Raw genomic sequence first — 12,783 nt, forward strand, 5'->3', positions numbered from 1 at the left:
TTGTTATATATAATTCATAAAAAATGTTTTGTTTTTCAAAATTTAAAATTAAGACCTTTTTCTAAACTTATTTTCAGTTAAATTCTGATTAATTAATTTATAAAATCGATATAAAAATAGGGTAAAAAGTGATTTTTCCCAACAAAAAAGGGTTTTTTGTAAGAAAAATTAAAAAAAAAAAAGAAAGCAAACACACATTTTAAGTTTCTATTTGTTTATTTTAGTTTAGATTGTAAATCCAAGTATCCAAGTAGTATTGTTTGATGTGTTTGACGTGTATACGTAGGGAATGAAAGGCTAATGAAAATAACAGAGGCAGCCTCAGAGCGTTGTACAGCGACACTTAATAGTGTAGTTATATGTGTATTTACTTGGCGGTGCATACAAGCTTGCAAAAGCCATTATGGAAGGCTAGCAAGTGGATCTTGCATTGGTGGCCTATGTGTTTGTCAGTATCCACCTCCCTGTCACAATTTGTAGTCCATCTTTGCAATATTTTTTCCCTTTGAATAAATCTTCCAATGCAATAATGGAAAATGAAAAGGTTAATATATATAAATAGATCATGTTTTTATGAATGTCAATTTTATTTACTATCTTTCTTTTTTTTTTTTACCTCGTTCTTAGTTTCTTTTTGTCTTATAAGGTTAAAGAATATTATGAGTAACTTTTGTTGGTTAGAAAATAGAGTAGGTAAATATTAAATTGGTACCTAAAAAATTTTAATGTTGACAAAATGGTATCTAACTTGTTATTGACAAAATAATTTTTAAAAAATTTTAAAATTTGACAAAATTATCCAACCGTGAAAGGATGACATCAAAGTGAATGAAAAACGCTGATGTAGTCCTCGGAAAAGAGTTTCGATGATGGTAGAGAGCCACCGTAATATTTTTTATCTTCTTCTTTGCCATGGCGGAAAGAGACGCAGCAGTGAGGTGCTGGCATGAGAGAAAGAACACAACAATGTTGAAAAAGAAGAAGCTGTGAATACGAGAACGTGACGAGATACTGCCATGGCGAAAGAGAACGCAACAGCGTGCCATGGTGGTCTGACGGAAAGAGACGCGAAAGGTGTGTTGAAGAAGAAAAAGCGGTGAACACAAAGAATGTGACGAGTTGAGCGGTGTATATGCCATGGAGGTCTTCGTCTTCAACTGTCATGGCGGAAGGAAACGTAGTAACGGCGTGTTGAAGAATAAGCAACAAACACAAAGAAGAAAAAATTCATCAAAATTTTCTACCATCATTAGAGCTCTCTTTTGATGACCCACTTAAGCATTTTCTATTTAAATTATCTATATAAATAAGGTTAATAACATGAAGAATAAAGAATAAAAATAAATAAATTTTAATCACACTGGCGCCTAAAAATTTAGTTCTAAATTTAATTCAGACAAAAGAAAAATAAAAATTTTATATATAATAAAATAAAAGTAAATATTTTATAAATTGTATAAAGAATACGAAGAATAAAAAATGTAAAATAAAATAAAAAATACAAAATATAAAAGAAAAAAATTTATTATTACCTTTAAATTGAAAAGAACAAAGGACTTAGTCTATAAAATAAAAGTATTAAATATAGTTTAGTATAATGAATAAAAATTAAAATTAGTATAAAAAATTGAATGAAATACTTCAAACAATTTTATACAAATAGAATTATTTTTTATTTTATAGGACCTTAATCTTTTTTTGTAGGAGCAAAATATTAAATTATTTAAAAAAAATAAAAAATAAAATCGTATAGTCTTACAGAATAATATTAGAATATAAAAAAATTATCAAATATAAAAAAATAAATAAAAATAAAATAAAAATATTATTTGAATAGTCTAAATTAAAGAACGAAAGAAAACAGAAAATTCATCTAAAAAAATAAAAGATATGCGAAATGTTAAATAATAAAAAGGAACTTAAAATTATATCTAAGAAAATTAAAATCATGTGTTTAATGTGATTTGTAGAAAAAGATTCATATTATTCATTTGAATATTAATCATATCAAATAACTGAAAAATCAAATCACAATGACCAATTAGATTTAATATAGTAATAGCAAAATTTTATAACTAACGTGAAATATTATTATTTTCATGAAAAAAATTTATTAACGACTTAGATTAACGATAGCATATTAATATAATTAGGTTCACTATGTTAGGCTAAATGAATTAGAAAAAAATTGTTACCTATGACATGTTATTAATTCCATCTAAAATCAAATAATTAATATAATAATAGATTATTTATAATTAATTTAGTTTAATAATTCGAACAAAATAAAATTAAAAAATATCTTTAAGACGAAGCTATGTTAGTTTCATAATTAAATGATTGAAATTTAATTTAGTATTTATGGATTAATTAAATTAATTAGTGTGATATTTAATTATTTAATCAAATTAATTAATTGATATAATTAATTTATCATAATAAATTGTAATTAATGAATTAAAAAAATAAATAAAAAACATTCTTAAAAATATGCCATATTAGCTCTATCATTAAATGTAGAAACTCAATTTTTATATAATAGAATATATAGAATAGATAAATAGATAATAAGTGATAATTATTTCGTCCAACTTTAAGGATTTAGCTAACATGTGCCCTTAGGATACATGATAAATTTATTATTAGTGGAAGATTTTAAATTTTTTCATTTAATAGATATAAAACAAATACTCTAAAAATTTAATTTTTTTGTATTTTCAATAAAAAAATTTTTAATTTGTAATTTTAACCTATATCCTTAAGACACATCATAAATAAACTCTAACTTTAATAATGGGGTGATTTAGAAAATTAATTAGATACCATAATAATAAGTGAGAAAAATCACCCTCTTGTTCTGTTAAAATATTGTTGGTTATCTATATTTTTTAAAAAATGTAATTAATTATAGTATTACTATAGTGAATAAAATAAGCCATCAAAGGCATATATATGGACAAACAAGTATAAATTGCTTAGTTTCATGTACACAACAAGACAAACCTGAAGAGAGAAGGCTGTGAAGTTTATAAGAATTAAGATGAAGGCCTTCACTTATATTTTGATCGTTCTCTTTATCTTTTCCATTGGCATCGGTATGTTTTAGTTTTCTACTAAACAGGGTTTAATTTTTTTATTTTCTTCGTATGTGAGTGTAGCACGAAATAAGAGTGTTTTTCTTTTAATTTATTTATTTTATTTTTTTTAAAAAGAATGATTTTTACATCTTTTTTTATATTGTTAAAAATAATTATAAATTAAGTTATTTTATTTATTTTTAAAAATAAAAATACATTTCTTTTAAAATCTAATTATTTTATAATTTTTTATAAATATATGAAAAGTATTTTTTTTTAGACAAAAAGGTGCCAGGAAACGATAGAAGGAACACATTTCAAGGTTGTGTATGTTTATGACTATGAAAAACGTAATTTTACAATTTGATTTTCTTTTTCACGGTTGAAATAAGTTAAAAAATTATTTTAATTAGAATATATATTTTTTAAGTTCTTATTAATTTAATATATATGTGTAGGAAATGAAAGGCTATTGAAAGTAACAGAGGCACTACTCTGCAGAAGCACACTCCCTTTTATAGTTTGTACATTAAGTCCACCGTGCGAGGCTCTTTGCAAACATATATTTGGAAGTGCAGCAATTGGAGCTTGCATTTACAACAAATGTACTTGTCTATCCCCTTGTGGCAATTTGTAGTCCTAAATCTTTGCAAATTGCAACATTTCCCCTTTCAATAAATGTGTTTCAATAATAATGGACAATGAATGAAATATTGTATCAAAATGAAGTTTCCGATTATATTTACCATCTTTCTCTTTCCTAGTTACTTTTTACTTTTTATGGTTTAAAAAATTGTTGAGTATTTAGTATTTACTAATTCTTTTGGCTAAGATTTTGTTATTATTTGGTAGAAGAATGTTGTGTACTTGTATGCATATTTTTTGTATATATGTATTTTTTTTGTTAGTATTAAAATTGATTAAGTAGAAACGAGAGAAGATAAAACAAAATTTATCTTTTATATAATAAAAAATAATGTAATTTTAATGTAATGATAGTATAAAATGTAATTATTATAGTCGTCGAATCGTATTTATCTATTCTTTTAGATGACGATTTACACTAGTAATATAAAAAATAATTATTTTTTGCTGATTTAATATTATATAATTGAATGTATATGTAAAATTTTTTTACACTATACATCAAAATTAAATTTTTAACAAATGTAAATTTAATATCACGTTATCAACTTGATAAGAATAAACTTATTTATGGGTAGTGTGACAAATTAATTATGCAATATTTAATTGGTTTGATTTGAAGAGTTAAAAGAAAAAGAGTGAGACTATGGTGCTGGTTTATTTCCAAGGTTCTAAGAACCAAACCAATCATCGAATCGCTCAAATTACTGGTTTATTGATTTACTAGTTCAACTGTAATTCAACTGAAAAAAATTGTTTTAGAATAAAATAATAAATAAATTATAAATAAACATCCTAAAATATAATTATAGTCTAATGTAAATTTTAAAATATCTTCTAAATTTAAAACACTACGTGAAAATATCATGGACTTAATTCATATTGTTAGAATTTGGTTGAATTAGTCCCACATTACTTAGGATAGCAAATGGAGTGGGTGGCCTAGGTTATAAATATGAGGCTCAGTTCTCCATATTTTTTGCACCAGTCGAAAACACTTAAAGCTTGTATCTGACTTTTCTTTTCCTCTATACCTTTTGATTAGAGAGTGTTGTGAGGTGTAGTTAAATATTTGCTTTGAGAGTGTGGGTGTACTGGGGTGCCGGTGTTAGAGAGAAAGAAGTCTATGTGTTGTAACAATTTTCACATAGTGATATTCTCTGGTTGTCATTTGGCAACGGCCGTAGTTTTTTCTCCAGTAATTAGAGTTTCCACGTTAAATTCTTGTGTTGTGATTGTGTCTATTTTATTTCTCTATGAAAGGTATTTTCTCAAGGGGAATGGTGTATTATTCCCAATACATATGACCTTATCAAAATACAAACTCAAAAGTTAAATAGTAAAAAGAATGAGGATTAGGATTAGCAGCATCATTTGAAATAGGAAGATTGACAGGAAAATTATTATTTACAAAGCATTATTATCAGCAATTACTTTTTAATTAATGCTATCATCCATAACTAAAATCAATAAATCATTCACAAAGTTAAAAACAGTAATAGCACAGCGAGTAATCAAATAATCATCCATAATACCATAAGGTCTATAACTGAAATCAATAAGGCAATAGTGCAACACGATACTAACAGCAGATCTCAAACGATAAACCCAATCGAAAAACACCATCACTAACGGCACAACAAAGTACTGAATATAGTCAAAAATAAAAAACAATCAGCAACAAAAATAAAAAAACAGCAACAGGTAATCACCCTAAACCTAAAATCAAAACACAGTAACAATAGAGTAACAAATCCATTTCCAGAAATAATTCAAAAATAGCAACAGAAATTAGAACACAGTAACAACAAATTAATAAATCTATTTTCAGAAATAACTTCAACAATAGCTATCCAAAATAGCTCATTTAATTGGGCTCACATTCAGAACAGACTCAAGTCACTAAACAGAGCATAAAAGGAAACAATCAAACAACACAAAACCCTGTAACCAGTGCCACTAACCTTCAATGGAGAGCAGGGCGAACGGCGAGATGCTCGAAGCCTCGGACAAAGACTCCACGGGAAGATGGACGACGTGAGCTAGAAGAAAGGGTCTGGGTTCAGAAAAGGAGGAAGGAGGAAGCCACGGAGGCACCGATAACTATGGACGGTGGCAGCGACACTGTTAAAGAAGCTAGGATTTTGGTTTGGATTTTGATTTTTGAACATTGAAAAAAGGAATTTTTTTTGCTTTCTGATTTCTTTTACAGTGACTAAAGGAGGGGGCGTTGGGAGAAGGGAGGACACATTGGGGTTTCTTTTTTTTTAGAAAACAATCAAAAAGTCGTCATTTGTTAAGGACCAATCGGTTTTCGACCAGTTCAACAGTTTTTGAGCGATTTTCAAATCAGCGATTTTAAGCATCAAATTAGACCATTTTCAATGCCGATTCACAATTGAACTGATTCGATCAGCCTGTTCAGTCCAATTTTCAGAACCATATTTATTTTCACAAAACAAACCAAAAGCCATATTATAATAACTATGAATGGTTTGGAAATCACATAAAATCATTTTCTGATTTGAAAAATGGTTTGAAATAAGTTTACATTGTATATGTCAGTGTAAACCTTCTCAAAAGTAAAATTGGTTTTAATTTTAAAAATTAATTGAAATTAGTTTATATATAATTTTTAGCATAAAAAAACATGTTTTAACCCGTTTATATACAAGTTATCGATTTGAACCAATTATTTCATAATGAAATAATATAAGTTAATAGTCAAAATTGTTTTTAAAAAATCATCCAATTTCCATTTTAATATCTGAAAGATAAAATTAAACAAATTAGTTCCCAAAAAATAATCGTGTTAGTAGAGTTTGTCCTTCCATCATTTCAATTAATGATGTGACTAATGTTCACTGACGTGAAACATTAATTGATAATGTAACACACTCTAAAACATCGTAGTCTTATTTTTTTTTCTTACTTCCAAGGTTTGAAACGATGTTGTTTGATGTCCAAGATGGAATATTCAACCATATTTCTCCCCGTTACCACCTCTCATGGGTGGCTCTTTATGGGTGACTCTCTTTTTCACCCACTTCTCATTCAGGTCTTTCTACCGTGAGTTGTCAAGAGGACAATGAGAGTTTTTGGTCAATTGGAATTTTTTATGGTGAATCTCCCTTCACTTTTAAACTCATAGAATCTATGAGTTTTTCTCAAATTCTTAATCTTTTTGTTTTTGTTTGTAGAATTTATTTAGGAATGGTAACGGGTCCCCATGAGGACGGGGACATGCCCCTCACCCCTGCCACCTATAATCCATTCCCGTCCTCGTCCCATCCCCGCGACGGATAACAGGGACTTTATATCCGCCAGAGATCGGGGTCTCTGCGGATATCCATGAATTTAAAAAAAATAGCAAAATTAAAAAATAAAAGATAATTAATATTTAATATAGTCTAAACCCTAAATTCAGTATTATAATCCAATTTTTCAGTAAGAATTCAAACCCCAAACCCTAAATCCAATTTCACAGCAACAAAATCTATCTCTAAATTACCAATTAACAGAATTCAAACCCTAATCTTAAATCCAATTTTACATTAATAGAATTCAAATCATAGCAATTTCATCAATTAAAAATCAAAATATACATTAAAATGGCAGAGCTGAGGCGGACCAGAGGTGAAGTTTCGAGCAGGAAGCAGTGAGCGACGCAGTGAGAGGAGAAAGGGGAGCGGCAGCGGCTCTTCTCTGACAGCGATGAAGGACGATCTTCTCTGGACGGCAACGAAGGTGGATCTCGCTCCTATGAACAGTGACGACGAAGACAACACTCCTCTGGACAGTGACGAAAACTGCGACCGTTCTCCTCAGGCGCGGAGCGTGAAGACGGCTCTCCTCTCCTCTGGACGCAGAGGCATGGCTGGTGATGACAAATCTAAAGAAGATGATGATGACAGAGGCATGGCTGGAGCAGTTTCATCTTTGCGGAGTAGAGGTGACACAGGTGCAGGCGGCGCCAACGTTGTGAGAAGCAAACACGGAACGACATCGATAAAAGAGGAAGGAAGAGGAAGATGTGAGACCTGAGAGAGTGAGAATGATCTGATGAGAGAGTGAGGGAGTAAGGCAGAGGCGTAGTGAATTACGTTTTTATGTTTCCATCATATATATATATATATATATATAAGGATATTTATACTATTTTATCTATAAGGATATTATACGGGTATCACGGGGCGGGTACCTCTCTCCCTGTCCCCGTCCCGTTTATTAAACGAATACCTGTCTCCCACAATATAAAAGGATATTTATGCTATTTTATCTATAAGGATATTATACGGGTATCACGGGGCGGGTACCTCTCTCCCTACCCCCGCCCCGTTTATTAAACAAATATCTGTCTCCCATCTCTGCGGGGAGAAAATGATCCTTAAATCTATCTCTCGACGGGTAATTTTTTCGCGAATACCCTCCCTGCCGGAAGAAATTATCATCTCTAAATTTATTGTGATTTTTTTCACATGTATATCTGTCTTAATTTTTAATTTGAAGCTGGTAGTTTTGTTTTTGTTATGTGCTTTCCAGTTTCATCATCTTCATAAGAGAAATTAATTTGAATTTTGAACTGAAAAAATTTGTTTTGGTGTGGATTATTTTTTGTTCTATGGAGGTAGATGGATAATGGTATTTGATTGTGTACAGGCGAACCTAGGGAATGATGAGAGTGCTACTTGGCGATGAGGTTAGCCATAACGTTATCAATTGAGATGACGAAAAGATGAACTCCACCAACACAATTTTTTTTGTGACTCTTTGATTAATTTTATCTTTTGATGATTAAAATAGAGATTGGGTAATTTTTTAGGACGATTTTGACTATTAATCAAAATAATATCTACTATTAAAAAAATATTTTAACATGACATGTTATCATTATCTAACTAACGGAAGGTCTAATTTGACTTATATTTTATCTTTCAATGACTAATATGATTAAAAAATCTTTTGAAGACTAATTTAAAAAATGAGTGATATTTTAGGGACGAATTTGACTATTAATCAACAAAAATATCTTTAAAATGTTTTTAAACGTGATAAAATAACCAAAGAATATTTTTTTTAATACGTGATAAAATGGCTTTTGGATTTGACAAGTTATTTGTGTATTTGATTCAAACTTTTATAAGAATATTTAAATAACTATTTAAGAAGTAAATACAAAAAACTAAAACGAAATCTCTGAATTATTTTATTTTTAACCTAAAAAATTCACTTCGCTTAAAATTACCAAAATTTAAGGATATTTTTTTTATTATGGTTACAAAAAATTATATCTAAATCCGATCTCTAAATTAAAGCTCTTTTTAAAAATATGTATTTAATGATTAGTATTAAAGTGTCTTAAAATATTCTAAAAACAATTTTGGTGGTTTACATTAATAGTTATGTGTTAAAATTAAAGAAAAGGGATAACAATTTATGTGAGATAGTATTAATAGTAGAAAGAGAAAAAAATTAAAAGATACTTCTTCCATTTCATATTTGGATGAATTTTTATAGAAAGAATTTTTTTTCAAGTGAATTTTTTTATTTTAAAAAAAATAAAAATAATTTTATATTTAAATATTTTATGTAAAAATATTTTTTTGTTTAATAATATGTTTGGATACAATAATATAAAAATAATTTTTATTTAGTTATTATGTTAAAAATATTTTTTCTTAACGTAGAATATATTTTTTAGAAAAAAGGATGTAAATTGTAGTTTTTAAAAAAAAATTAAGTAAAAAAATCTTTTAAAAAAATGTGAATTTTAGTTTATAAAAAAGATGTTTTTATTTTTTTAACACTTTTATTTATACTACTAAAAGTTTTTCAAATACACTGGAAAAAAAAACCTTTTTCATTGAAATTTTTTTATAATAAATTAGTGTGTTTGGATTGATGTTTATCAAACTGAAATTTAAATAAAAATGATTTTATAAAATTAATTTTAAGTAGTAGTATCCAAACAAAATTAAGTATCTTTTTTCATTTTTATTTTTATTGGAAATTAAATATTGTGTTCTAATTTTAAGGAGACGTTAATTAACTTTACCTGTCTTTTATTATTAAATATAGAAAGAGAAAATTATAAGGCTAAAGAATTAATGTAGAGAGAGAAAAATACTAGGAATTTTTTATATTTCTCTTTTGATTGCTTATATTTTCAACAAAAATTAATGATTGAAAAAAGAATTATAAACTTGCCCAACATTATATAACTAAAGGAATAAAAGTTTGGTTAGATTAATTAAAAAAAAGGCGAAATTCTAATTTTTATTTTAAGAGAATTAACTATAAAAAGATAATCAATACATAATTGTTAAAGAAATCATAAAGAACCTTTTAATTATTGACAAATATTACTATAATTAATTATTAATTGTTGATAGATAGCATGATTAATAAATACATAATATCTTTCATAAACAATGTTGAGAAAAAAATTTACAAAGACTATTACTAGAACAGTAGAACGCGTTAAATCAGTATACTTAATGTTAGAGGAAAATGTTACTTGTACAATAAAATTTAGTCTTTCGTTAGTCTTTAATATTATTTAATTACTTTTTAATTAAAATATATTTCTATTTTTTAGATATATATTTAGTTATTTATAATTAAGATTAATTTAAATTTTAAAAATTAAAATTTCTCTAACTTTCTATCCACTTCATAGTCAGTTATTGTTTCTTTTTTTTATGTTCCTTCTCTCTTCTATTCTTTTATCTCGTTTTCCGCTTCTTTTTTATAGTGGCGGTAATTTCTTTTTCAATTGTAACACATCTAAAATTATTAACTTATACAGAAAATATTTTTGAAACACATCTAAAATCATAAATCTAAAATTTAAATTTAAACATTAAAAAACAATTGTAACACATCTAAAATTAAGAAGTGATACACAAAATATTTTTAAATCACATTCAAAATCATAAATAAAAAATTTAAACTCTTGTAATGGCCGTAATTGCAGATATAACAGTGTTGACAATTTGAGAATTGTGATTCTTTAAGTTGTTCTTCTACCTAAACTATTCTCTAATACAAATTAGGATGTTGTACATGGCATGTAAAATCAATGCGATTGAATAACTAAATAGATACATACGGTTAACTATGAATCACTTTCTCTTAAACATATCAAAAATACTTGAGGTCCACTTCCGACGAAGAAGGATTAGCGACGCTGACGAGGACTAACACGACGAGGAGTAGCATGAAGTGAGGCTGCGGACTGAGCGACGAGGAGGAATGCGATGCCAAGGACGAGCAAGGCGGACGACGGCGTTGCAGAGGAACGGCGAAGCGGAAGAATGGCGCTGGGGATGACACGGCGGCGCCGAGGAGGACAGCAGCACGGACGAATAATCACACGGACGAATTAAAATCTTTAATTTTACTAAATTTATATTTTAGAAGTGTATTTAAATAATAATCTGTTAATAATTAAAAATAATAAAACTGAAATAGAAATTTTAAATTTTAAATTTTAAATTTTAGTTTTATTTAGTTTGTATTTTAGATGTGTATTCAATTTTAAAAAGATATTAAATTTATTTAAATGTGTTTGTTTTATTTTTTTAAATTATTATAATAAAAGACTAAATATTGTAGAAATTTTTAAAAGATACTTAATTGAATTGAATGTTAAAATGATATATATTTTATAATAATATGACCATAATAATTACTGGTGATATAATACCCTGGTTAAAAATAATTGTTTTTTTTGTAATTATCAATTTGATAAAAAGTTTAAATATCATTTGAGTATTTTTTTTTCCTATTATTAAAGAGAGACAGGAAGAGTAAGAATAAAAATCTGCTTAACAAGCTCTATAAATACACACTTTATGTATGTAATGCATTGAAAAACCAAAATTTTTAAATTATTTTTTAACCAATGTTCTTAGAACATTTTTTAGCTAAATTGATCATTAATGATTACTCTATTTATTTCATATTAAGCGCCTCTTTTTAGTTTTACACAAATATTAAGATAATTATTAAATTTTATTGAAAATTAAGCAACTAAAAGAGGAAGACAAAAGTATCCAAATACTATTTTTCTCTTCATTAATTATTTAGTCCTCTAACATTTTCTTTCTCTTTTTATTTTTATATTACTAATAAAGGGCATAATATAAAAAAAACTAATAACTTCTTGAAATTAGAAATGACACTTAATTTGAAATAAAATAAAAATTAAAAAGTACTTAATATGAAATAGAAAGTATTTTTTTTTAGTTTAACTATAATAAGGTTATTATTAATAAAAAATTATTTTTATTTTAATAAATGAATAACAAATATATTAAAATTGGTAATAGTAATTTGCGTATTTAAGATACATATTAGCTAAATTTTTATTTTTTTTATTGGAGATGATAATTATTTGGTTTGACGTTAATAATGAAGTGCTTAGAGCAATATCCCTCCTCTTATTCGGTTCAAATGTAATTAATTTTAATCAATTATAGTAAATATGACACCAACGGTATATGACTTAAGTTTGGTTTGATTGAAATTTTTAAAAAATATAAGTATTTTTTTGTGTTTAATAAATTAAAAAGATTATGTATTTGTATTTGTAGTTTTTAAAAAATTAAAATGCTTTTATTTATCAAAATTAAAAAATTTACTATAACTTCATATATTATTAATTTTTAAATTTAATTCTTATATTTATATTTATTATAATATTTTTAAATTTTAAAAACTAATTTATCAAACGTAATTATTAATTGTTTGAGTTTATTAAAAACTATTTTTAATTTAATTTATCAAACGTTGATACTATAATTTTTAAAAAACTATCTTTACTTTTAAAAGCTATTTTTTAAAACTATTTTTGAAAAATAAAAGTCCCACCAAAACCAAATCTTATTATATATATAGACATGTACAAGATGTTTCATACTTTCATGTACCTAAGAAGATGAAGGCCTTTACTTATGTTCTGGTTATTCTACTTGTTTTCTCCATTGACATTGGTATGTTTTAGTTATCTAATATACAATATTTATTTTTCTTATCTTCTATATGTGCGTGTTTTCCG

This window comes from Arachis stenosperma, chromosome 4, assembly GCF_014773155.1.
Source record: "Arachis stenosperma cultivar V10309 chromosome 4, arast.V10309.gnm1.PFL2, whole genome shotgun sequence".
Taxonomy (NCBI): Eukaryota; Viridiplantae; Streptophyta; class Magnoliopsida; order Fabales; family Fabaceae; genus Arachis; species Arachis stenosperma.